The 23,470-nt window shown below is 41.0% G+C and overlaps 1 protein-coding gene across 4 annotated transcripts in view; it reads right to left on the minus strand.

The window, feature by feature from the left end:
* The window catches only part of LOC143029188 (ADP-ribosylation factor-like protein 4C), a 171,820-nt gene extending 171,559 nt beyond the window's left edge, over positions 1 to 261 (minus strand). For 3 of the 4 annotated variants that reach the window (XM_076191733.1, XM_076191731.1, XM_076191732.1), the window contains exon 1: positions 1 to 261. This exon is cut by the window's left edge. The gene's annotated coding sequence lies outside the window, so the exon portion shown is untranslated. The other variant, XM_076191730.1, reaches the window with a different exon arrangement.
* Between the last annotated feature and the right edge of the window lie 23,209 nt (positions 262 to 23,470).

Here is a 23,470-nt window from a genome sequence, read left to right on the forward strand (position 1 = left end):
CGTCGACCACAATCACAACACCTCTTCGTACTTGGACCCAAAACAACTCAGCCTCAGGTTCCCGGCGAGGTAGACACACAGGAGGGGGAACAAGAGCCCTTCAAGCGGGTCTTCCTAGCTCGCCGTGGCCTGCACAGTCTCCACCAGAGCGGGTAGCGTTCCCTTCTCCTGGTCTCTCCGTCGCTCTGTGAGGTGTATAGATTCGTTGCCAGCTCCGCCTGCTCTTGCTGCTGCTCTGTCTGTAGACCCTTCTCTGTGTGTGCGTATGTGCGTGTGGTGCTGTATTTTTGTGTGTGTGTTCGTTTGTGTGTTCGCCTCAGTCAAACCTTCGTCTTCTCGTGCATGTTGGCACTCCCTTCCTCCTCCTCCTCCTCCTCCTCTTCCCCTCTTCCTCGTCCTCCACCTCTTCCCCTCTTCTGTTTCTATGCATATTCGCCTTCATCCGTTTCCATCCTCTCTTACTTCCTGTCTGCTTTCTTCATCCTTACCAATTACCATACATCATCATTCGTTGTTTTATTGAACGGTTAAGAAAATCCTGAGATTATATTCCCATTTACTTCATCCAACGAATTGCAGGAAACAATACAAAAACGGTCAAATACGTAATTGTTAATCAAAATCAATTCCAATAATCACGAACACCAATAATTCCTCATCTAATTTATCCTATTCCTTTCCCCTTGAGCGTGATTTGAGACTATTATCCTGTTTTGAGAGAACACACCTCGCATGTTATCATTCCATTCATCGTCGTTGATTGAAATAGTTTCTAATAATAATAAAAAAAGTCCTGATTTCCTCCACCCCCACTTTCCTTGCCCCCCGCTTAGTTTGCAGGTGTCCATAGTGACGTTTATATATCTGTTGATTTCATAATAGTTCACCATACTTTGTCGCGTTTGTTTTCAGTTATCATTACAGACATCATTATTTCCATTACTATTTTTGTAATTATTATTATTACTATTATTATAATGATTTAGTCAAAAGTTACATTTGTTTTGTGAGGGTGAGCCTATGATGGTAAATATGAAAAATTTCCTCGAGTTCCTGACGTGCATGAACACTGTCCAACAATTCCTGCAACTATGTTTTTGTTATCCGACTCAAAACTGCCTTGATTATCTGATATGGTTACCTATTTGAAAAAAAAATCCATTCTTTTAAAAAACAATAATCTTGTCCAGAAAAACACGAGCATATTCTAAACTTGAGTAGGCCGTTACATAGGGTCGGCTGCTTTAACAGATGAGTCACCCCATGCATTTTTCAAATCATAATAAATGGTGCCATGCTATAGAATAGTAATATATAGAGACATATAATCAAATATATTTGTTGTATCTTGTTTTCCAATTTTATAATCGTGTTCGCAGTATGGTGTATATATTTTTGTGTACATTATAATGCCATTCTTAGATGTTATAACTAAACATATAGTACTCTGCTGTTTCTAATAATGCATTTTAACATTTAAAAAAATAGCTATAGTCTGTAACAACAACATTCTTATGTATATATATATGTAGATATTTGATCAGTTTTCTCTCAATGTTTGACCAAAGAAAACGAACTTTCATGGATCAATAGCGGGCTCGCACGGAGGAGGCGGTGGAAAGGAACAAGGAGTCTGGTAACCTATTTCCGTATACCCCCCCTCCCCATGTATGTCAACTTTCAAGGCCAGCTCGAGACAAGAAAGTGGGTCAAACAGACCCACCCGGGCCGATTTCGAGGGTCTGCCCCCCCCCCCTCCAAGAGGGGAAAAAAGTGTGAAGGAATATGGCAACAATCATGAGGTTCAAATAAACTATTACATATTAACAATTTCCCCACGCCGTATGTTCTTTTTTTCTAAATTCTTAATGAACAGCTGATGTTGTGCACAGGGCGAATAACATAATCGGATTCCTATTTTTTGAAACGACTAAAAACTCTCAAAATGTCTCACAGAGCCTTGCTTCTCTGATTGACTACTTCATGTTACAACATTAGGCCCATCACTGTTCTCTTGGATGAGTTTGTATCTTCACTGTTCACCTCAACTATACCCTTCCTAGAAGTGTGCATTTTGAGGAACCTTGTAGACCACCTACTAGAGCCCCTGGGATCCATTCCAAGAGGCCTTGGTTCTTCTCTCACCCCATGGGATATTTAGACAAAGAGCTCTTCCGTCTTCAAGTTTCTTCCTACAGAGAAGCTGGCAGTTAACAATGGTGTGGAATGGGCAATTTTAAGTCACTACAGAGCCATGGTGCAAACGCAGTTCATTCAAGTACCGCCGGGGAAAAGTGAAAAGAAGAAAAAAGAAAAGAAGAAAAGGGAGAAAATGAAGAAAAGGAAGATCTGAGAACCAGGTTTTAGATAACAAAAGCTACGTCAAGACATTATGTTGCTACATACTAGAACAGCATTTCCCAAACTGGGGGAATTTTCCCACTGGGGGGATATATGAAGTTACCAAGGGGGAAATAATTACACTACCTACTAGCAATATATATATATATATATATATATGTATATGTATATATATATATGTATATATATATATATATATATATATATATATATATGAGAGAGTGATAGGTGGGGAAGGGTAAACGAAGATGGGCTAAGAATACATTTATTGTTCTTACGTTTCGGTTATTATAACCTTCCTCAGAGAACTTGTTACAGAACATCTTGGTCACAACATTTATACCCGTAGTGGGGGAACTTGTGAAGCTTCGAGTGTCAGGTTTTTTTCTAGCGCATTAATTATTAAGTGACTGGCTGCTTTAGATAGGCATATAAATCCTTCTCTGTCGTTAATATTTTCTTGGACATTTATATGTGCAGCTTCAACTGTCTTTCTCATCTTCTTTTGTAATCCTTTGTGTAAAATTTCAACTTTACTCCATTCGGGAAGGTTGTTGCATATTTCGAGGTGGCGGACCAGGGAGTTGGACGTTCTGTGTGCTTTTAAATCATTCCTATGTTCGTTTATCCTCTTTTCGATTCCTCGACCTGATTCACCGATGTAAGCCGAGGGGCAGCCACTATATGGAATGCGGTAGATTACACTGAGGTCGTTGTTGTCATTAGTGTGGTTCTTAAACATTTTACCTATTTTATTGCATGATACCTTGGCGATGTTTATGCCTATCTAAAGCAGCCAGTCACTTAATAATTAATGCGCTAGAAAAAACCTGACACTCGAAGCTTCACAAGTTCCCCCACTACGGATATAAATGTTGTGACCAAGATGTTCTGTAACAAGTTCTCTGAGGAAGGTTATAATAACCGAAACGTAAGAACAATAAATGTATTCTTAGCCCATCTTCGTTTACCCTTCCCCACCTATCACTCTCTCATTTGTCTTAAACAATTTATCAACACACACACACACACACACACACATATATATATATATATATATATATATATATGTATATATATCAGATGGATTTTCTCATGCCTGAGGTAGAGTATGCCTGTTGTAGATGGGCGGTGTAGTTTACTATGTAACTATGTTTATCAGTTTATTTGTACATTTTTAAAATAAATTAGTAAATAGTCACAGTGTGTCTTGTCATGAAGAGGGAAATCTACATGATTAAACTTGTTGTAGGGGGGAATGATAGAAAAAAGTTTGAATTTTGGGAACCACTGTACTAAAAACTGGGTCGTATCCACGTGTGAATTTTTGTTGTGTGTGTGCGTGTGTGAGATTCACCATGATCTTGGATCACGTGTTGGACTCGTAATCGACAGATATTTCCCTCCCGGAAGAGAGATCGGAGCTCATATATGACCGATCTATGGCTAATGATGCGACCTTACACGCATACACACACCCAACTCCCCGCCCACGAGTTGGAGTAACGACCCGCAGCGCATCGATACTGAAAATATTTCTGCCCTGAGCGGGATTCGAACCCTGATCGCCGTAGTGGCAGCCGGGAACTTTACTACCGCGCCACGGTGTGTGTGTGTGATTTCCTAGTTGTAGTGTACGGGGTTGGAGCAAGGCTTGTGACAGTGGCGAACTGCCCCACCTGGATACTGGAAAAAAATTCCCATGGGGCCCAAACTGATGGTCCATCACTTTATGTATGTATGTGTGTGTGTGTGTGTGTATGTTTGTATATGTATATATATATATATATATATATATATATATATATATATATATATATATATATATATAATATATATGTATTGCGTAGATTCTGAGGTTATCACTATTTTCTATTATTTGTATTACGCATGCATTAACATTAATACAGCAATAGTGAACAGCTTAACATCTTATTTGCCTAAAACCCGTAGGCTACTTTTATTTGATTCTTTCGACAATGTTTTGGAATGAAGTGCGCCCTTTTACAAGTTTTCCCGGTAGAAATCTGAGACCCAGCCTGCCACTGGGTCCTTTCATAGTGTTGGTTTGGGTTATATTTTCATCTTATTCCACAAGTCTACACTTCTGTATAGAAAGTTATACTTCTTAGCTTTTTTTTATTTTTCCTATGGCCTCTTGCCAACCTTTCTTCTTGTACTAGTAATTCTTGTCTGTTCATTTTCTCTAAACCTATTTTCAGTTTAAATATGTTTGTAATGTCGACTCTCTTTGTTCTTCCAAGATGGAAAGTCCCAGTTTCTTCAGTCATTTCTCATATATCATGCCGTGTAGACTAAGGATCATCTTGGTTGTCGCCTTTTGTACTGTTTCAGTGCTTCTTTTATCTTTCTTTAAGTATAGTGACCACATCATCGCTGCGTATTCCAGTCTAGGCCGTATCCGGGTGATTATCTCATTCCTCGCAGATTAGGATATACAGTAAAGCTAATTTTTATTGGCCTGCCCCTTCACTTGACTACTCCCCATTGTGTCAGCTGGTGGTGTAATTGGAAGCATGCTGGTCTCACATTTGCTTAGTTTTGAGTTAGAATTCCACTTTCCTCTCCGATCCCAGCAGAGCCATTAACAGGGACCTTGGCCACTCGTTCCCCAGGCGTCATCTTGCATCTATCGCTTGCAGCTTCGCTCCCTCCCCGCCAGTCAATGAGAGGTTAATCTATTATCCTAATGACACTGTTTCTTCCTCAGCTTCATTTGCTATAATTCTAAAATCATCAGAATATATGGAGATGGAAAAAAATCAAGCTTCTTATGGCGGAGCCAACTGGAGACTCCGCAGATCGAATGGACATTCAGCATCATAGCGTCCGTGACGTAGACAGACTTGGGACTGAAGGTTATAGAATCACGGGGATATTTGATGCGAATTTAATGCAGATCTGGTCCATCGTGCAGGATGGAACCAAGGGGATTTCGATAGTTACGGTGGAATGATGAAAACTGGAAATGGGACTGTAGTTACTAAAAGCTAAAGGCTACACATGAAATAAAAGTATTTCCAAGGATCCACTAGTACACTCTAACCTAATATAAAAGGGTTTTACTACTCACTGAGTTGATTATGGGGAGGTGGGTGTACAACTTGCGAGTTTTAGAACCAGACTGGCGCTAAAAGTGTGACGTGACATCACAACGACAACCGGTCTCACACACCTTTTTAAATCTAATTCTTAAAGTGAACATTGTACAAATAATGAGATGTTATCTTGCAGCACAGCTTGCAGACAACTTACAAGGTAGGATTTTCGAGCAGAAAAGGCCTCTGCTCGAAATATACTTAAAATTAAAGCATTACAAAAAACAAAATTGAAAACCTCTTCCGAGGGGAAACGAGCCTTACGACAAAAAATATGTAAACATGGGGATACACGGACGTATAAAAAAGCCCCGTTACCTCTCGTAACGGCACACTTCTCATGTATAAGTTACCTATAATTCCTAACTTTCACCAGCCAATGTCACAGCAGACCATATTCCCAGGGTCAAGTTGAAACAAACACACGAATACTCGTAAATCAAAGTAAGTAGAGAGCGTTTTTTCATTAACTGAGAGGAATGGGGGAACCTAGAAGCAATATGGCACCTAGGGATCACTTGACGCTTACTGACCAATCACGCGCCAACAGTTCAGCCTATGCATGGCCCAAATCTCCCTATCAGTGGCTCTCATTCCCAGCAGTGAATGGTATCTGCGCCAATAGTCCTAGCGCAAAGGGCAAAGGTAATGGATTCGACTGCAACTGCTCAGCGCCTCCTGCTGTAGGATTCTCACCTTCTTACTCTAAGCACTTCCTCAATCTTTTGAAAGATCGTGTCATTATTCATTACTAATGGCACCGTATCTTTGGTTCTTATTAATTCTTGTTTATTTCTCAATCCTGGATGCGATCCTCCTTTCACTCTAAAAGCATAATATATATTTATCTAATATTTTTCTCACCAGCTCTTTTGTAGTCTATAAAAAAGTCCACATTTTCTTGGTGTTTCATGGTCTCAATCAATTTAAGCAATTCCAGTTTATGAGCCTTCTTCTACATTCTTTGTTTCTCTATAAAGTCTGAAATCAATGTAATCAGATCGATCATACTGATTAGGTGCTAACATACGAGTATACAATATACGCGACACTGCTCTACCGCACCTCTGATGTCCGCCGTTGTGGAGACGGGTTGGAAAGCCATGAAAGTACTTTTTCCACTTACCGGGGATCGAACCAGGCCTTCTGCGTTTCGAAGCAGGAACGTTACCTAATAAGTATATTTACTCAATCCAAGAGATCAATGACAGGTATCTGCAAAACGGACAGCGGGCTGCCGATTTTCAAAATCTGCCAACCCCATTACCTCCAACAGGAGATGCATCCCTGAGGGGCTGACACTCGGTCTCCGGACTGGGTTCAAGATCTATTAACATCAAATATATTTCTTGCACTTTTTCACACATGGGGGAGCTGAAAACCTGTGACAGATCTCCTCTCCCTATCACTTTGAGTCGGTGACATAGAAATAGTCCCACATTGATACGACACAGACAACATAAAAATAAAGGAGACTGCAAGAGACCATATGGCCTACACTAGGCAGCTCCGTATCCATCACCACCTGTCATCCCCATCCATAAAGTTGTCTAATAGTTTCTTAAAACAACTGATAGTTTCAGCGCTTACTACATAGTTACTAAGTTTATTCCATTCATTGACCACCCTATTAGTAAACCAATTCTTGCCTATTTCCTTCTTAAATCTAAATTTGTCCAGTTTATACCCATTACTGCGAGTCCTGCCCTGTTGTTTGATAATGATGATATTGTTTGCATCACCCTTGTTATAGCCTTTGATCCACTTGAACACTTTTATTAGATCACCCCGCACTCTGCGTCTTTCCAGAGAGTGTAAGTTTAAGTGCCTAAGCCTCTCTTCGTAAGGCAAATTTCCGTCCAAAATGTTTTCCCTAAGAGATCTGTAGGGGGTTCTAGGACCATTGCCAGCCATTGTGGGGCTGCGGGTTACTCACATGGTGAAACTTAAAGCAACAATTAACTGAGGACTGATTTACATTTCCAAGACGAAACTAGTAAAGTGAGCAGTTTCTCGTCACGGTCGTTTCTATTCGCCCGTGTTTACGTTTCAAGCCTTTCTCATTTCCGTCACAAAGGGTTATCACATTAGGCTTCCACGGGCTTGACCAGCACCGAGTTCGGTTACAATGTTTTATTTTTCAAATCTCCAAGTAGCAAATTATCTTGTCGTCATATTTAGCAAAGCTAAATGATGAACTAAGACATTATAAATCTATACGAATGTTAGGCACACTCTTGAAATATTCCTAGAGTCTAGATTTCTATATGCGAAGTCATTCCAGTTATTCAAATGGAGGCTGGAGATAGGATGTGGAAGGAAAATAGCCCACTGTGATAACCCCTTAATTTCCCTTCTACCGGCACCTTTCTCCACTCCACTTCGTCTTCTGCACCACATAGTCAACAGACTCCAACTTGAGCTCTTTAGCGTAGCCCAGGGAAACTCCCATTGTTAACTCCATATCTAGCAATGACCTACGCATGGCGATCTGCCTCACTGTTAGTCTGTACGTTACCTATTTATGGAATACATACACACACACACACACACATATATATATATATATCGTCCCCATTATCCTTCGGTCATGGTTCACCATAGATAAACACCGTATAGGAAATGAGTTGGAAGGGGTGCTAATTGGTGGAAAGAGCAGCGTCTTCTGTGGCTATAAAGACCAATACAGAAATGGCAGTCTCTGGTGCATAAAGGACATTTGTAGTTGGTTTCGAGTGATGGGGCAGTGCTGGTAGTGGTCTCTCTCTCAATTCGCTGCTCTTTGCAGGACTTCTTCGGTAGCTTTGAGCTCGTTGTTTAGCTCTTGCCTCCATCTTGATCGGTCCTCTGCCGGTTCCTCCAACTACCTGATGTCGATGCCTATATCTTTCATGTCGGATTTGGAGGCATCTCTGAATCGTGGGTGAGGTCACCCTCTTGGTCTGCGTCCTTGTTCTAGCTCTCCATTGAGCAGATTCTTGGGGATCCTCCCATCCTTCATTCTACGGGTCTGACCCAGCCAGAGAAGACGGTGCTGGCGCAGCAATGTGATACTGAGGGTAGAGGTTCGCTGGAGGACTTCGTTGTCGGGGATATGATCATACCACTTGATATTCAGGATTTTTCATAGGTTTCTCAGGTGGTACCTGTTAACGTGCTTTTTTTTGCCTTGTATATAGATTCCAGGTTTCACAACCATAGAGTAGTGTACTAAAGATGCACTTTTTGTACACTAAGATCTTGGTAGTGAGAGTAAGCTTGGTGTTCTCCCACACTTTTGGCGAGTTTTGCGAATGTTGTTGTGGGTGACCAAGTTTTCTATTAATCTCAATTTCCAAGAAGAGGTCATTTGTTATCACCGAGCCAAGATATGTGAATTTATTTACAACTTCTAGTTGACAGTTGTTGATGTTGATAATTGATGGGTGTTGTTCGTCTTCTTCAAGCTGAAGGTAAGTTTGAAGTCACATGCTCTGGAGAATTTATTCAAGAGAGTTTTGCCTGAAATGTGTTAATAATGATGTGTCATCAGCATAGAGCAAGTCTCTTATGAGTACTTTGAGGACCTTTGTATTTGCTCTGAGTATTTCTAAATTGTACAGTTTGCCATCTGATCTTGTATGGGGATATATACCTTCCCTGGAGCTACCAAATGCATGTAGCATGACTGGAAAGTAAATGCCAAATTGGCTTGGTGCTAGTACACACCCTTGCTGAACCCTACGTTTAATCTCAAAATGTATTGTGGGTGAGACATCAAACTGCACAACCCCTTTCACGTCATTGTGAAATGATTTGATCACTGATAGGAGCTTTGGTGGACATCCGATTTTTCCTAAGACCTTGAACAGACCTTTCCAGCTCACAAGATCAAATTCCTTGGTGAAGTCTATGTACAACTGCTGCCCTTGTCACCTGCACTTCTTTTGCAATTGTTTGAGAATATCGTGTCAGTCGTTGAGTGCCCTGCACGGAACCTGCTTTGCGATTCTGGGTAAATCCTGTCTGCGATTTTCTGAAGTCTGTTCAGGGCTACTCTTCGAAATATGTTACCCTTCATATCTGCTCAGGTGAGAGCAATTGCAGAAGTCAGGCTAGGGTTATGTTGCAAAACTTACCACACTAGTACTATATTTCCGAAAAGTTCGCTCTTGCAAAGAGCTGTAATGAGTAATCTACAGAATGGATTAGGTTAGAGAACTTGAACTGATGATGATAAACACTGGAAGAGGTGATAATAGAGTAAGGTCAGATTAGGTCATATGTAGCGAGTAATTTAGAATTGAGCAATGTTCTGGTGCTTTGTGTGTGTGTGTGTGTGTGTGTGTGTGTGTGTGTGTGTGTGTGTGTGAGAGAGAGAGAGAGAGAGAGAGAGAGAGAGAGAGAGAGAGAGAGAGAGAGAGAGAGAGAGAGAGAGAGGAGAGAGAGAGAGAGAGAGAGAGAAGGGGAGGGCGGGGCTGGCGCCACGTTTTGGGGAGGGGTGGTGATCCCAAGCGGGGTGGGGGGTTGCTGGCACCACATGGAATGGATGGTTTTGGCGCTCGAGAGAACATTCAGGTCATAAATTTGCAAATTCATGGAGGGTCATTTCTCTTTTATCATACAGTATTCTAATATCATGAACTGTCTAGGACTTGATTCTTGCTCTAGTATCGATGTACCTTTCTCTAGATGTTCTCTAGAGAGGATTCATAATGGTGTTTGAGAGTATTAGAGAAGGCAAATCAACATACTGAAGAACCTCGTCTTTTTTAAGTTATTGCAAAATTTTATGTATCTGTGTGGAAAACAGTTCTGAGACATCCTTCAAGTTTTGTATTTTTATTCATTCTATCGTTTAGTTTATCTTTAATTCCTATTTTCAGTCTTTTCGTTTCTCCGTATTGCTCTTATCTGGGCCGGATCAAATCTTATTTCTTTTTATCACTATCTCTTCGTCTATGAAGGAAAAAGCCATATATCTCGATTAATATTTTCTTAAAGTGCTTACCGGGTGACCATAATATTTGTAACCATCACACACGTGTACTTCTGTTAAGTGATTGATGGCATCTTTTTACGTTTGCCTATTTTTGATAATGTGTTTATTAGAACTGAATTTAATTTCCCGCTCTTGGCTCCATTTGTAAACAACGTTTTGATTATTCTTGTAACAATTTGCAATCTTATCTTCTAGCTTTTTTAGAACAGATGATAAAAAAATCACATTTAAAATTTGAAAATAAAACAAATGGGTGACGGGTGGGATTGGGATGGGTTGAGGATGGTTGTATGTCTTGGCTAGCTACCTCCCATATAGGAGGGAGAAACCTCTAGCATATAGATAACTAGATCTTCTATTCCCCTTGTGATTTCTGCGTCGTCTGCAAAGACTAAGAATAACTTGTCGTTCACACCTTCTACCACGTCATTTATATAAATAAAAAACAATACAGGTATAGGACTCCGTTAGATTCTTCCCTCTATTATGACGTCATTTCTCTTCTCATGCATCGGTCTCTTTGGAAGTCTCCTTCAATGTGCTCCAATTTTCGTGATAATCAATTCCTAATACGGAATGTTATAGAAAGCTTTCTTTAAGTCTACGTACACTTAATTAACCCACCCTTCCATCTCTCTCTTGTATTTGTCTACCAAACTATTCGAATCCTCAAAATATCTGGTCAAATGTGGCATGCCAGCAAGTTTTCTCTGGATAGCGAAAATCCGACTCACACAAGAAAATAATGAAACAGATAAACCGTCAGCCTCTTCGCTGAGTGCGTATTTCAATTCAAGGGAACACTGGTTTTGTTTACCGTTTATTTGTTGCATTATTCACCAGGTGGCTAGACGTGGCATAACTCCTTTAGCATAATTTCATATATTCTTTAATGTTTCGTAAATAATAAAAATCATTGGTAAACAAGATTCGCGTTCAGCTACATGAGGGTTCAAACTTAATCTAAGCAAATTACAAATGTCACGCCACAAAAGGCTCTTGTTATTCGAAGTGGCTTCCTAGTTTTCATTGAGTACATTAACAACATATCAAACGTTGGTAGCCTACTGCTCAGCACATTTGTCATAAACATAAGTTTCTGTTGAAACTGTGAATTTAAGAATTATTGTCGACATTGTTTCGGTGATGCAAATTATGTCTTTGAACTGTGTGATTTTACGTGACAGCTAGAACTACACATATAGTAAAAAAAAAAAAAAAACGAACTTTAAATTTACTTCTCTAAATTTTACATTAATTCAATCCAACACATGAAAATCACTTACAATATTCTTTGATATGACCTCTCTTGCGTGTGCGTGTGTGTTTTCTATATTTGAAAAGGTTCCCCTAATACGAGATCGTAAATTAAAATAAGTTCCCGGCAATTTCGGTTGGGACAAAAGAAACTTTTTGCATCAAGGAATGGCCCATTTTGGCACGACCGCTTAAAAAGGTTGCCCACCCTGATCTTGTGCACATACTTTGTTCACACAATTTAACCATCAAGCGCGAGCTTGTGTAAACACAAAAACACGCGCGCACACACACACACACACAGTATCGCTGCGCTTCGAGTCGTTACTCCAACTCTCGTGGACGGTGAGCTGTGTGTGTGTGTGCGTGTAAGGTCACAGCATTACCTATAGATCGGTCACACGAGCTCTGAGCTCTCTTCCGGGAGGGAAATAGCCGTCGATCACGAGTCCAGTACCTGATCCAAAGACCAAGGTGAATACACACACACACACACACACATATATGTATATATATATATATATATACATATATATATATATATATATATATATATATATATTGTGACAGGATTATGTTCCTATCCACACTGTTGATAAGTTCTTAGGAGGCTTAGAGGTAGAGTTCACTGATCAGGCGACCAACGAGTAGCGGGTTTTCGAATGTAATGCCGCGTTCATACGGTCGAGCTGTGCCTGGCAGACTTTGTCCTTACCGGGCAAAGTCGACTCTGCCCGCGAAGTGTCCACACGGCTGACGATGGTGGTTGGAGGTTAGTTGGCCGCAAGCAGAGGCTGGGAATGAGTGGTTCAGTGCGGTACGATAACCATGGTTCCCGCCATACTTGGAAAGAAGGTAGCACTTTACAGCATTATAATTGCTGCCTGCATTAAAAAGAAAAACAAGAAATCACAGAGACATGTCTGGTGCCGGGAGTGGTTACAAAGCCGTGATTTAATGGGAAGCTCAGTGACAATCCTACGTGAATTGCAGGATGAAAATGAACAATTGTTTTGCAATTACATGAGAATGAACATAAGCAGCTTTTCTGTTCTCCTTTCGAAAGTGGAGCCATATATACAAAGGAAAGAGAGACAAATATGAGGAAAAGCAAAGCACCAATACCACGTCTTGTCGAGGCCAATACACACTAGTACTAGGTGCGGAAATGGTGGTAAGGTAACTTCGGTCTGTACTGAGCGGGTTTGGTAACTTTGCTCGCACCTCACCTCGTGCGTTTGGCAGCGATGTCAGCCCTCCATCCACTGCCCGCAAATGGCGCCGGGAACTTACAGTTTGATGGTTTGCCCGATGAAATTGCCCGTTGTCGAGCAAAGCCCTCGTGCCCGGCGGACAGTGCTCGACCGTGTGGACGTGGCATTAGAAAGCTTGAGAATACCCATAAGAAGATTAACAACTTTCTTAATGCTGTCGACTTGAATAACGCATATATATATATATATATATATATATATATATATATATATATATATATATATATATATATATATATATATACCCTGTGTATGTATTCATCTTGGTCTTTGGGTGATGGACTCGTGATCGACAGCTATTTCTCTCCCGGAGGAGAGCTCAGAGCTCGTATGACCGATCTATGGGTAATGATGTGACCTTACACGCACACACACACCCAACTCCCCGCCCATGATAGTTGGAGTAACGACTTGAAGCGCAGCGATACTGAAATTATTTCAGCCATGGGCAGGATTCGAACCCGGAGCGCCGTAATGACAGTCGGGGACTACCAACCGCGCCACCGAGTCGTGTGTATACATACGCGCGTTTACGAATTCTATTCACGTAATTACAATTACATTTAGGTTAACATACACATACATACTGCACACACATACACACTAGAAACTAGGTATGACGATTGGAGAGTAAGAAACAGGACTATGAGTGTTGTTCCTTTCCTGCATACTACAGTTAGTACAATTAGGTAAATGCACACACACACACTCAAATGCACGCACGAACACACACGCATGCTTGTAAACAAACACACAAACGCACGCACACACACACACACGGCCTACTAGTGTAATAATTAACATCGAGAACTCATGACGACGCAGAACCGGGATCGATCTCCGCTCAGGGTTTGAAAACATCATAAATATTGCAAACCGTTACTGTTCCTTACAGGCAAAGGGATGACATGTGCGTGCAAGAGACGGCATTGCTCATAGATTTGTCTACATACGAGCTCTTATCCGAAAAGGTAATTGCTGTCGATCACGAGCGAGTGTGTCAGTGTGATTTACCACCTTCTTCTTGGATCACATGTTGGATTCGTAATTGACAGCTATTACCCTCACGGGTAATTTGTCTGTCTGATTTTCATTTATTATTAGTTATATGTCAATTTATTATCATTTACTATTTACCTGTTTGTTTGTTATTCAACTATACCAATGCATTTATTTATGTATTTTAATTGTTATTTACATTGTTATAGTTTTAATTTATTATTAATATGATTTTTTTTTTTTTTTTTTTTTTTTTTTTCTTTGCATCCGACCTAGATATGGATCAAAAGGTCTCCTGTCGGCATGCTTTGCCTTTGTAATCGTTTGGGTAAGAGCTCAGAACTCATATATGACAGATCTATGGGTAATGCAGTGGCCTTTCATACACACCCACCCACCCAACTCCCCGCCCACGAGTTGGAGTGACGGCTTTCAGTGCAGCAATACTGAAATTATTTCAGCCGTAGGCAGAATTCAAGTTTGGACGCTGGAGTAGCGGTTGCGAACGCTATCACTGCACCGTCGAACCGTGTGTGTGCGCGCGCGCACCGTTGAAGAACTACTAATCTGCCTCACGATTAAGTATAATGAAAGAGGTAGTGGTAGTGGTGGTGTCAGTAACACCAGCGATTAGTAATTACATATTGAATGAATAAATGTTGTTGAAAAAATCTGCACCCTTCCAGTGTCAGAAATATATACACCAACAAATACAAAATAAAATAGTGATAATGATATCTACAATAATAAAAACAATTGTTAAATAAATTAAATAATGATCATAAGAATTGCTATTTATTTTCTTAATCCAGAACCAATACTTTACTGGACCCCCTTCAGGACACAAACCTTATTTCCGAAAACTAACCCTCTCCCCCCCCCCCCCCAAAAAAAAGGGCATGTGTATGCGACCAAAAACAATTCCGGGGTCTGCCCGGAAATTCTATACCAGCTAGGATGCTACTTTTCGGTATTCAGGTGGGATATTTAAGTCGTGTGAGGTCGGCTGAGGTTACAGTTGCCTTTTAGACTGGGGCCGGCCAACACGCGCGTAGACCTAACTCCTTTTGCCACATGAAACAAAAACACCAACTAGAGCTTAATTTACTCCCTGCGTCACCTAGCCCAAGTAACACAACTGAATGTTACATTGGTAACCCTAGGAGTTTTTGACGCGAGTGCACCCAGCCGACCCTGGTTATTCGACACATTACGACCGTCGAGGCCACCGCCGCTACACGCAATGGCCGTCCAGCTTCCCCCATTCACATACAACATCGACCTGTGGGTCACACACCTAGACGCATGTTGGCTCCCCACCGATCACCAATTCACTGATGCTCAATAGTTCAGTTTGGCCCTCCTTTCCCAGATTGCGGCTCGAATTTCTCCAACCCTGACTAATCTCCCGAGCACAAACTTGTACGATTCCCTCAAGGATGTGCTCAAACAAGCATGTGGCAGGACAAAGGAAGTAGCCATGGAGGAACTGTATAATATTACCTACGGCAGCGGCAGACCCTCGGTGTTTCTGGCACGTATGCAGGACTTCAATCGCGCGGCCGGCCAGCCAATGACCGACGAATTAGTGATGTACCGGCACAGGCAATTATTGCTATCTCACGTCAGGGCGTATCTAACGGCTCTCGACGTTACGGACATCGCCGATTACTCGAAGGAGACATACACGATTTTCAATGCGGTGGCTCCTTAGGGCGTAGCAGCAGTGTGCAACACCGCATGGACGGTGTCGAGTGACCTTTCTAATGCGAGAGATGGTTTATACAAGGTGAACAACAGTGCGAGCAATCTTGTGTGCAATGTGAACAACAGTGAACGTTAGTGCGCGCGACGGAACGCCTCGGACTTCGCCGGCGGACGCGATGGACGCACGTCTAGCCCCGTAGAGGCTCTTCTCGACAAGGTGTTGCAAGCAGGTGCTACGCGCTCCCCAATTCCTCCTCCACAAGGGAACGCGTACTGTTTCTATCATGCCACGTTTGGGCGCGCGGCTAGAAATTGCCGCCCTCCATGCACCTGGCTCAAGCAACAGTCATGGACCCAGGGGCAGGGAAACGCATGGAGCGGGAGGCGATAGCGTCTCCCGCTTCCCTGCGTGCCATGCCACCAGCTTTGCGCTCAGGGCTACGACCTGACGCACACCCGCCTGTCATGGTGCGACCCTCTCCTTTCCCCCATGGTCAACTTACACCGCGTCCTAACCACCCTCGCTCGCCCCAAGCAGACAGCCGCAACCTGCTGCGCGTAAAAAGGATACGGTTACCGGCGGTCAGTTTCTAATTGACACAAAAGCCGTAGTCAGCGTCATCCCACCCGTCGCAAAAGACAACATGCAATGTATACCAGCACCCCACGCTCAAGTCGGCAGACAAAGTGCTCCGTGTCGACGCGCGTACTGGTTCCCTGGCGCTTAAGTACACTGATCACCAGGTACTGGCACGCGCGGAGAAACACGTCACCATCAGCGTTAGCGACCGCCACTCCACCGTGTCATGGGATAGGGTTAAGCCTGCGCACGTAGACTCCAATTACTAACACCCTCTTACACCCCTCCCTCCTCACACAGTCTTCGTACCCCTTGTGAGACTCAACCTCTTACCTCCACCACCTTATCCTACTACCGAACAGCCCGAACAATTACCCCTCGCTCCTCTGTGTCAGTCACTCCTCTTCCTCCTCCTACTCTCTACCATGACCAAGCCGCGCTTCCTCTCCCACAACCGCCGGAACCACTCTCTGGGACTCCGGAGCATCCGGCACCGCCCGTTGAGAGTCTACAACCCCCGCCGTCGCCACAGGATATACAAGACTCTGGCCTATGTTTAGGTTATATCTACGCTTATAATGTAACGAAATTTAATTAACTATGACGGATTTAACAGACTACAATACCCAATAACCATAGCATGTTTCGTGCACTAATATTACATGCTCGAGAGAGCTGCACCATCTACCCTCATTTCGTTTCCTGTTTTACTTAGCTTTGTGTGGCGTTTGGTCACAAGGGTAATGACTCGCACAGTTCCTTCCCATCCAACAGCCACTTTTTTCAGTTACAGTATTACTTTTACCTCGTCGGGTTCACATGGTAGTTTCCTATTTGCACACGTGACCATTTATCCCTTCACATGAGACACTTGGTCCACCACTTTGGTGGTTGTGTTTCTCATGTTACTTTTTTTTTGTGTTCTCATGTTACCCTTTTTGTATTCTCATGTTACCCTTTTTGTATTCTCATGTTACCTTTTTGTTTCACTTCTATTGTATGTTATTGTTTTTGTTTTGTGTTACCTTTTTGTGTTCTTGTGTTACAAAAAGAGAGGAATGTCTGTTGAGGAAGGACGGGAGAGGACAGAAGATAGGGGTGAATAGAGAAGGGTTGTGTATGGATGATGCTGTGATGCATGAGAGGGAGTGGGTGGGGGATGGGGGGTGAGGAAGTATGTATGAGAAATAATTTGACACAGCCCAAAGGGATTTCTCCCCGTCTTCTCCTTTTCTGCATGAGGGGATGGAGAGGGGAGGGGGTCACTGAATTCATGAAGCGGCCTTGCTGTGGATGTGCTGTCTTGTGACACTGCTTCTGAGCCAGGGCAGAGGACGGGATGCAGGGATGACCCGTCATCCAGGAGGTGCAAAGATGAGAGGGAGGGAGGGAGGAGGGTGGAGTGGAGTATGTAGGGGATGGAATGGGTGGGAGTGGTTTCTATGCCTTTTTTTTTTGGCTACCCCCATGCGTAAGGGAGAGAAAAAGTCTTTGGTATATGTATGTATGTGTTACATTCTTGTTTCATTTTTATTATATGTTATTGTTTTTGTCTCACTTTTAGTGTATTTCTCTGTATCTAAGTACATTAAATGGTACACATTTTGTCATGATGAATGGAGCGAGGACTTCACCAAGATCATGATTACCCATTTGCATGCATGACCATTCATCCCTTCACATGGGACACAGTGGTGGATGTGTTTCTCATGTTACCTTTTAGTTTCACTTTTATTGTATGTTATCTAACAATATATTTTTTGTATGTGTATGTATCTACATAGTTGGAATATACAATGTTGAAGTGGTCTTAGGAGATCCCGTCCTATGAGTTCACTGTATGGAAAGTTAATTGTTAGGAAAGGTCACCGTGAGGACACAAGCAATAAATACAGCCATATTCTGTAAAATAAATCAGTTCTAACATATCCATTACAGTGGAGCTTTCTTACATTGGAAGTGAAAAAGGAAAAAGTATGTTGAGTTTTAATGACCATTTATTTTACAAAGAGAAACAAACGAGTGATAAAATGTTTTGGAATTGTGAGATGTATCAAAAAATTAAATGTCGTGCATGGATATATGTAGCTGATGATAAAATAGTCAAGTTTTCCAAGGAACATAATCATCTTGGTGATGCAGTAAAGATTGAAGTTGAAATGATTCATGAAAATGTCTGTGCACAAACTGCCAAAAACTATGCAATCATCTAATGTTATATTGTCATCTGCTCTTAATGATTGTAGCCAGGCTGCTGCAGGTAAATGTGATGCTTGCTGAAGTGAGAGAGTAAATGCTTTCCTTAAACAAGAAGAGGCTGAAATAGTAGATACTAGGCCCCTGTTGAATATTATAAATAGTTTATGTGCCCATTTAGAAGATAAATTCCTGAGAATGAGGTTCAAGAATGGGTAGTGTTTGATATCTTCTCTATCTCACATTGTGATTTCTCATTTGGTAGTGAACGTGTTAATGCCATTTGTCTTTAATATCATGATTTTCTGGCTGATACTCCAGAAATAATTAGTCAATTTAATGATTTCAAATTTTCTGTACAAGAAAAAATTGCGACAGAAGAGAGAAAAAAATAAAGGAATAGAAGCTACAATTATACATAGAAATAGTAATCGGCATAATATGAATGTTTACCAAGGGTGAGAATGGGTAATGGTCTTATTTTATTACGTATGTTTAGAGCTATTTGAAAATTTATTAATCAGAACAATATCAAATGCATATTAAATATTTATGTTAGCTCTGTGATTGTTGTCATATAACATCCTTGGTGGCAGTGCCATAACTAGCACAAGTGCCACCTGGGGCAGATTTTTATTTGGCCGCCCCTTAAAAGATGTAATCACACATCAAAATGCTGAAAATGGAATAATACAGGTATATAGTATGCAAAATAAAAAGACAAATTGTAACAACCATTTATTTTACTCAAAGTTATGTTTGAATATGTGGTACTTGGTTGGGTGTCAATGATGCCGCTCCTCTGGTTGCTTTTGGGTGGGTCTTTACTTCTCCTTTGAACACTCATGCCACTGTACCTAATCTAATTCTAGTCTAATTATGTACCTAACTCCTTACTACTAATACTAGCCTAACCGATCCTTGGTGTGTTCTCCTTCCCTTACACTTATGTTCACCCAACTACCCACACGCGGTCCTTCCCACCCTCTGGTGGGAGGGGGGATACCAACGCCTGTGCCCTTTGACCCCCTCCCCCCCAATTGGGGGGAGGGGGCAACCGTCCCCGTCCGCGCCACATACACTCACACCACAAAATATTAACTTGTTGGGTCCCATAAAATGCTGCCCCTAAAATTATGCTGCCCAGGGTGGACCCCCGCCCCCCAACTTTGGTAGAGGTAATATGTAATACAAACTTACAAATAAAGCGTATTTGCTTAAATGATCAGATGGTGACCCACACGGGTGAGGGTGTGCACACACTTTTCAGAGAAGGCAAAGTTTGTGCACAAGCAAATTTCTGTGCATAAAAAAAAACTTGATGCTGAAAGATACAAAGACAGGTCACCAGGATCATAGCTCCCTTCCCGTGTAATACAACTAGGTAAATACAACTACCTGGAATAATTTAGATGAAGAAACAGTGTGTGCAAACACTATTCAAGATTTTGAGAAAAAACTTGATGCTGAAAGATGCAAAGATGGGTCACCACGAGCATAGCTCCCTTCCCATATAATACAACTGGGTAAATACTCACAGCAGAAAATTAGAGAGAACACTGGTTGCCATTGTACTTTTTCCAATCTATCAATGTTTTTAAAGAGATTTGGTGACCATACGGAAAAAGCACATTCCAATTGTGGACAAACAAACAATTTGTATAGCTTGTTAATGACAGATGGACTTTGTCAAATAGGTTCGAACAGTAATACTCGGAAAATTTGAGAAGGCGAGAGAGAAACACACGTCACACCAACTAAGATGTGTTTATTCAGAATAACACAGGCTAAATTTAGCTTACACAAAAATTAAATTATAAAAAATTGTAACTTTCCTGAGTGGGGAGAGAGGCTGAAGTGTCCTGCTCGGCAAGCAGACAGGTCTCTCCTGGTCCGTCGACGACGACGAGCGTCGGAAAGCAAGTGCAAACCAGGTTCTCCATGCCCTTCCTTGTGGACCTGGGAGGGAGAGGGAGAGTGGGCGAGGGGACGATCTGTGCATGCGCACAGCAGTAGTTGTGATGACCCCGCATAGTTGGGCCCTGGGAGGCTAGCATGACCTCACGTTCGTCCGGCCTGGGTCAGGTGCTGACCCCGCCGACCAGCTGCAAGCTTCCAGCACCGGGTTGAATCACGTGGTCAGCGGTGGACGAAACGTCCGCGCTGACAGACTTTTAAAGTCAAAAGACTGCACAGTCCTAGAATCTTAATTGCTTTCTGAGGTGGAAATACACTGTTTAGATGATCTAAAATCCTTACTGATAATTATGCCAAGATCCTTTTCATCATCCACTTTTGTTAATTCTTTTTTTAAACAACTTATAATAATTGTATTTATTGTTATTTTTACTTATGTGCATAACCTTACATTTACTTATGTTGGGAAAGAAATGACAGTAAAAGGTGGAGATGAACTTGGGGAAATATTCTACTCGATATGACCATTGAATACACATTGACTCAATGTGAAGGAAAACACCAGATACAGAAACAATGAAGAACCATTGAGACTAGACTTAATATTCACATCTGAGCTTGAAATTGTGGACAAAATGGAATACAAGACACCAGCTTGGAAGAGTGACCACAGACTAATAGCGTTCGAACTAAAAGAACAAAATAATGTGAGAAGAAATGAGAAACACAGAAAAGGAAGACTAATGTAACAAAACAGGCTTCAAAAAACTTAAGATTTTTTTTTCAAAATGCAAACTGGGAAAAATTTTTAAATGAAGAAACAAAGATGGAAGAGAAGTGGAACATATAAAAAAAATACAAGGAGGGAACAGATAAATACGTACCAAAGAAACAAAAAAGGGTATACATAAAGTGTTGGTATAACAAAAAGTGTAGTGAAGCTATAAAAGAGACAAAGCCTGGAAAAGATGGCAAAAAAAAAAAAAAATAATAATAAAATAAATAAAATAAATAAATAAATAAAAAATAAATAAATAAAATAAATAAATAAAACGTAAATGACAAACTAAAAGACAAACACAAAATAGTGAAATTGTGCGAAGGAAATAAAGAATATATAGATGATGTAGAAATGGCTGAACATTTTAAATCTGTATTCACAACTGAAAGCCCACAAAATTGGGAGGAAGGATAGAGAGAAAGATCCATTGCAATGAAAGAAATAATGGTGACATAGAAAGAAATAAGGGAACAAATAAAAAACCTTGATGTCGTCACACAGGATGAATGGAATTGCAAATTGGATATTGAAGAATGTATAGATGAACTAACAGACAAATTACACAAGAGAATTGATTTCTCACTCAAATATTGTACCAATATACAAAGGAGGGGACAAAGAAAATTGAATGAACTGTCTCCCTTACACGTATAAAAGCAAAAATGTGCAAAAAAGTTATCAAAAGTAAATGGATTAAACACTTGGAGGACAACAAAATACAACCACTCCTCGTTTAACGACCTACTCGGTTAACGACAACGCGGAGTAACGACGGGCTTTATGACAGACCAATATTCGTTTAACGTAAATCTCCCGAAGTTACGACGTCGTGTACGATAAGTTGGCTGAGGCAAATTTGTATGATGTTATAAATGAACTTGTACGGTGGATATTACCTGTGATGTGAAGTGTCCTGAAGCTTAGGTCTACATTACCATCCTGCAAGCTGCAAAAACTACCTGGGGTACAGTATATACCGGTAGTGGTAAATTTTTAGTTTCGACCATGGGCACAATATAGCAATAGAAAATTGATTATTAATTTTGTAAATTATAATGTATCAACGTAATATGCAATTTTGTGAACAGAAATAAAAAAAAAGGTGCTAAAATAGATTTCGTAAGTAACGAAGTCATGTCGGACGAATGGTACGCCATGTTTGTTATGATAGATGCCGACGTCGAAGAAATGAAAGGATGATAAATTCGTCTAACCTAAACTAAACTAACCTAACCTGTGTTTGATAAATCAACCTGCAAATTAAATGTCATCCGGCTTGTCCTCGTTGTCGTTGTCGTGAAAGATGTTGGCGGGCTTTTCAACCACTCTCTCCGCTTGCGGGGTATACAAAGTTCTTGCACCTTGAAGGAATGCATGTATCTCTGCTCCATAACATTCCTTCAAGAAAATATACCTGGTGAGGTACTGTTGGAAGTACCGAGGCCGTCAACTGACAGACAAGATGGCATCCCGATCCTATGCTACTGACTTCATTCATTAGCATATTTGCTTGTAGCGAGGTATTTTTTATTTTCATTTCCGTCCACAAAATTGCATATTATGTTGATACATTTTAATTTACAAAATTAATAATTAATTTTCTATTGCTATATTGCGCCCATGGTCGAAACTAAAAAAATACCCCTGTATTTAATATAGAATGTCAGCATAAGCAGATTTGGTCATACACGGTAATTTCAGGAACCTAACCACCGCGTTATTTGAGGGTTTTCTGTACTATCGAACCAGTAAATAAAGCTTTAATGTACTGTATAAAAGAGGGAAAATTGCTGGACATTGTACATACAGTATATGTATATATGTATACACTTTCACTTAACAACCAATTCGGTTAACGACGGTGACGCTGGTCCCAATTGTCGTCGTCAAACGAGGAGTGGTTGTACTAAATCCAAAACAATTTGGATTTAGACGTGGATGAGCATGTGCCACAAACTTAATATGCTTTTACTTGAGGCTAATAGATATAATTCAAGAAAGGGATGAATGGGCAGATAATGCCTTCTTAGATTTACAAAAGGCATTTGATAAAGTACCACACAATAAGCTACTAAGAAAAATTGAAACAATAGGTGGAACACATGGAAAGTTATTGGAATGGTTGAAAGATTTCTTGAACGGGAGAAAAACGAGGGTGGTACTCAGAGACAAGAACTCAAATTGGGAAGAAATGATAAGTGGAGTCCCACAAGGCTCTGTATTGGCTCTGATAATGTTTGCCATATATACAGATGACATGGATGAAAGTGTGGAATGTTATATGAACTTCTTTGCAGA

Source organism: Oratosquilla oratoria, chromosome 10 (genome assembly GCF_046742065.1).
Source record: "Oratosquilla oratoria isolate Oo_2021 chromosome 10, ASM4674206v1, whole genome shotgun sequence".
Taxonomy (NCBI): Eukaryota; Metazoa; Arthropoda; class Malacostraca; order Stomatopoda; family Squillidae; genus Oratosquilla; species Oratosquilla oratoria.